Source organism: Coenobita brevimanus, chromosome 54 (assembly GCF_032717465.1).
Source record: "Coenobita brevimanus isolate Jiangsu-jjx chromosome 54, ASM3271746v2, whole genome shotgun sequence".
NCBI lineage: Eukaryota > Metazoa > Arthropoda > Malacostraca > Decapoda > Coenobitidae > Coenobita > Coenobita brevimanus.
This window is the reverse complement of record NC_137007.1, coordinates 29,652,165-29,657,164: the sequence shown is the minus strand read 5'-3', so window position 1 is coordinate 29,657,164 and position 5,000 is coordinate 29,652,165.

The following is a 5,000-nucleotide window of genomic DNA, read 5'->3' as shown; positions in this document are numbered from 1 at the left end:
CCACACAAACACGCACACGCTTTAATACATGTTTAGGTTTTGATATATAGTCTTGTACACACACACACAAACACACACACACACACACACACACACACACACACACACACACACACTCATATTCCTTTACATACATGCACACACACGCTTCAATACGTAAAGATTTTTGGAAATGCACCACACACACACACACACACACACACACACACACACACACACACACACACACACAATCCTCAGGCACACAAAAATACAGGCCCCTCCGCCCCTGCAGTAAAAACCTTGTATAGAAATCAACGTATTCCTGTACAAGCATAGGTGACCCCTCTCCCTCCCCACTCCACCCTCCCTCCCCACTCCCCCCTCTCCCTCTCTCTCCTCCTCCATCTCCATCTGTATCCCCCCACCCCTCTCTCTTCCGTCCTTTCCTCCTCTTCTTTACCATTCCCTTCCCTTACACCCCTTCCTTCATCTCTCCCTCCTTACCCATGCTCCGTCCCCATTCTTCCCTTCTATTATTCCCCTTTCCTCCCCTCCCCTTCCCTTACTCCCCTGCCTTCACCCCTTTCTTCTTTCCCCTCCTTACCCTTTCATTTTTCTCCCCTACCCACGCCTCCCCCTCCTCTTCTCTCACTACTTTTTCCTCTCTCTCCACTACTCCTCCTCTCCCCTCTCGCTGCCTTTCACCACTTTCCTCCCCATCCCTTCTCCTCACTCTCCTCTCCCCTCCTTTCTCTCCACCACCCACCTCCTGTTCTTTTCGCCCGCTCCCCTCTTCATTCCTCTCACTCTCTTTTCTCTCACCTTCCCTCCCCTCCTCTATCCTTTCTCCTCTACCTGCCCCTTTTCCTCCTTCCCCTCCCTCACTCCTTATCTCTTATTCATTCTTCTTCTATCCCCTTTCTCTCTTCCCTCATCTTCCATCACCTCTTGAGTCCCCTCGTTAATCGTTCTTTCTCTCCCTTCCCTCCTCTCTCCCCGTTTCCCTTCTTTCCCTCTACCCCTTCTCTTCTCCCCTCCACCCTCTCCCCTTCTCCTCTCCACCCCCTTCCTCCTATCCTTTACTCTTCCCCCTCACCTATCATCTTTCCTTACTGCCTCTCCCTTATAATTCTTTGTCCTATATCTCCCTTCCCTTTTTTCCTTCTCCCTTCCATCCCTCTTCCTCCCCTCTCTCTCCCTTTCCTCTCCTCCTTCTCCCTTTCCCCTCCTCGCTTCTCCCCTCTCCTCCGTTACAAAACCAACTCAAGCCATTTTTTATTCAGTCAAAAATATCCAGACTGGCGTTGGTCCCTCTGGCTTCTCTCTCAATAAATGCTCGCACAAGTTTAATACCGTATACCCATTTTTTTTTTCATTCTCCATTGATTTCCGCTTCCTATCTGGCTTTTTCTCATTGTTATTTTCTTCTTTTTGATTATTTTTTCCCCATCAACTCATGACTTTATATAACAAGGGAGAGATCTTGTAGAATTTAATAGCCAGAGTTTATTTCCCATTGCTTCCTCTTGTTTTTATTTACTTTTCAATATTTCTCCCGCTTTTCATGCCACACTCTAGTTACGTTTGATAACATTACGTTTTATATACGGAGAAAAAGAGCGTTCTGGCTTTCCAGTTACATAACCAGATTAATTGGTTCATCCAGGCGTTTTTGTGAGGTATTTTTGCTTTTACTGACGAGTCTGACTGTGCAACTTGTGGGTTAAAATTACGAAAAGCTTTTGTGTGGCATTTGGAGTTGTACTGAAAAAAAAGACAGGGGTGAGGGTGAAAGGAAGGTGGGTTGTAGGGAGTGTGTGAATTGTGGTGTGTTCTGTGTTGTGTGTGGTGTGGTGTGGTGTGGTGTGGTAGTGTGGTGCGGTACGGGACAAGGATATTGTACTTAGTGTTGGGGTGAGGTCTGAATGGGGTAAGTGATGTGGATGATGGGGGTAGGGTAACCACTCCCTTCCCTTCCTCCCATTCTCCACCTCCCCATCTCTCTCTCACTCACCAACCCCTCCCCCTCACTCACCAACCCCTCCCCCTCACTCACCAACCCCTCCCCCTCACACTCTTCACCCTCCTTCCCTTTCTGACTCTCACCCTCTCCTTCCCTCTCATTCTCCACCTTCCTTCCCTCTCTCATTCTCCATCCCCTTCCCCCTCTCCTCCCTCTCTCTCCACCCTCTCCCCCTCTAACTCTCCACCCCTTCTCGTAACAGCGACCCCGGCATGCTTTAACAATTCACATCCCTCACTCTCCCCCCTCCCTAAGCACTCCCCCCCACCCCCGGCGCTCCCCCTCCCCTAGCGACCCACCCCACCCCGGGCCTGGATCGCCACTAGGTTAACTCAACTCTATAGGTCATATTCAGTTAGGTTTCTATTATTCGAAAAACATACATTCTCTCTCTCTCTCTCTCTCTCCCTCTCTCTCTCTCTCTCTCTCTCACACACACACACACACACACACACACACGGTTAGATAGATAGATGGATAGACAGACAGACAGACAGACAGACAGATAGATGGGTACATAGATAGATAGATAGATAGATAAGAGTAAATGAGAAAATAGCTATAATATTAATTAACCAATTGCAGAATATTGTTAAATGGGATACACAGGGCATGTCATGGAGTTTGGGAAGCAGAGACGTGCAGGGAAGGGGTGTGAGCCAGTGCAGGGGTGTGGGGATGGGGTGGGGTCTTATTTACCCCTCCCCTTACCCCATACCCCCCATCCAACCCCCTCTCCTCTCCCTTTCCCAAATCCCTGCCCTTCCCCCTCTCCCCCTGCTCCCCCTTCCCCCTCCCCTCTCTTAGAAAATACCCCCATCCAATCTCCTCCCCTCTCCCTTCCCCCTCTCCCCCCTGCTCCCCCTCCTTCCCTCCCCCTGCTCCCCCTCCTTCCCTCCCCTCTCCCTTCCCCCTCTCCCCCCTGCTCCCCCTCCTTCCCTCCCCCTGCCCCCCCTCTTCCCCTCCCCTCCCCTCTCTCTCTCAGCTGTGCTCTGGAGGTGACAGCCAGGGAATTCCACCCCACCACACCCTTCCATCCCTTCCCCCCCTCCCCTCCTCTCCTCTCCTCCTCCTCCTCCTCCTCCTCCTCCTCCTCCAAATCTCCACCTGCTCCACTTTTTTTCTCCACCCTTCTCTCTCTCTCTCTCTCTCTCTCTCTCTCTCTCTCTCTCTCTCTCTCTCTCTCTCTCTCTCACCGATTGATGGCATTAGGAGGGTCTTGCAGCATTGAAGACTCTAAGGTTATTCTCTCGCCCTCACGAAAGGCCACAGTTTCTCTCACTCTCTCGCTCACACACAGCCTTGACCTATGGAGAGAGAGAGAGAGAGAGGGGGGGGGAGGCGAGAAGATTGGGAAGAGAAGAAAGGAGAAAACTTGGATGAAAAATGTCAGAGAGAGAGAGAGAGAGAGAAAGAAAGAAAGAGACAGACAGACAGACAGACAGACCGAGAGAGGCACCAAAAAAAATCCAAATAGGCATGAAACTTGTCAAATGTCCTTTCCCTGAGGACTGATGACGTAAAAGTTCCCAGAGAAACACAAACACAAGAGACAGGCACTGAAAAATTACCCACTCGTCTGTTCATGTGTCAAAGTGTATGACAAAAGAAAAAGATGCGAAAAACATACCTTTTTTGTTATTAGCCTGATATGAATGAGAGAGAGAGAGAGAGAGAGAGAGAGAGAGAAAATACAAATATCCAGGTTCGGCCTTGTCTGGAATATTTAAAATGAGAGGAAGAATGAAAAATTTTGGAAGAACAGCGAAAAGATTTAGAATTAACCGAGTCTTGAATCATGAAAGACAGAATTTGAGAAAGAAAAAGAAAGAAGAAAGTACGTAAAAAACACAAATGTGGACAATTAACCTGGCCTGGGAGAGTAAATATAAAACAGAAAGGTAGGAATATGTCAAATAATTATAAACTTTTAAATTTAAAGTACGTGAGATTGAAATAGATATCTAAAAATGTGAAAAAATATGTATGAAATATACTTTTCTGGAGTAACTTTTAAAAATGTGAAAAACGTGTGAAATTGGTCCAGTTTGAAATATTTTTTGTGTGAAAAAATGCAAATGATTTGAATTAGCTTAGTCTAGAACAGTTAAACTATTTGCTTTAATTATGTGTTTTTCTTTTTATTCATTTTACTTCCAGATGATGATGATGATGATGATGATGATTTAATGATGATGATGATGATAGCTATGAAAATGACGATGATTATGATTGTGGTAGTAATGATGATGATGATGATGATGATGATGATGACGATGATGATGACGATGGTGATAACGAAGAAGATGACGATGACTATGATGTCGGTGATAATAATGATGATGATGATGATGATGATGATGATGATGATGATGGTGGTGGTGATGACGATGAGGATGATGGTGATAACGATGAAGATCACGATGATTATGATGATGATGATGATGACGACGATGATGACGGTGATGATAATGACGACTTTTCAAACAGGGAGGGGACACACATAGCCCTCATTAACCTTTTCACTAAGAGAGGCCCCAAAAAAATCTTAATTAAAACACCTTCAAGAAACTTAAATAAAATAAAATAAATACATAATCGAAATGAAAGGATTAATACTACTTAGAAGGAATATTTCTAATCCCTTCACTACGAGGACTCAAGAATAAGCTGAATTAAGGGTCTTGAAGTGGCCAGAGGAGGAAAATAAACGGTCCTCGGTCTGAAATCCTGAAGTTGATGTGGGTATAACAGCAAGCAAGTTTTGTGTGTGTGTGTGTGTGTGTGAGAGAGAGAGAGAGAGAGAGAGAGAGAGAGAGGGGGGGGGAGGGAAGCTGAGAAGATTGGGAAGAGAAGAAAAGAGAAAACTTGGATGAAAAATGATGTCAGAGAGAGAGAGAGAGACAGACAGACAGACAGACAGAGAAAGACAGACAGAAAGACAGACAGAGACATAGACCGAGAGAGGCACCAAAAAATATCCGAACAGGCATGA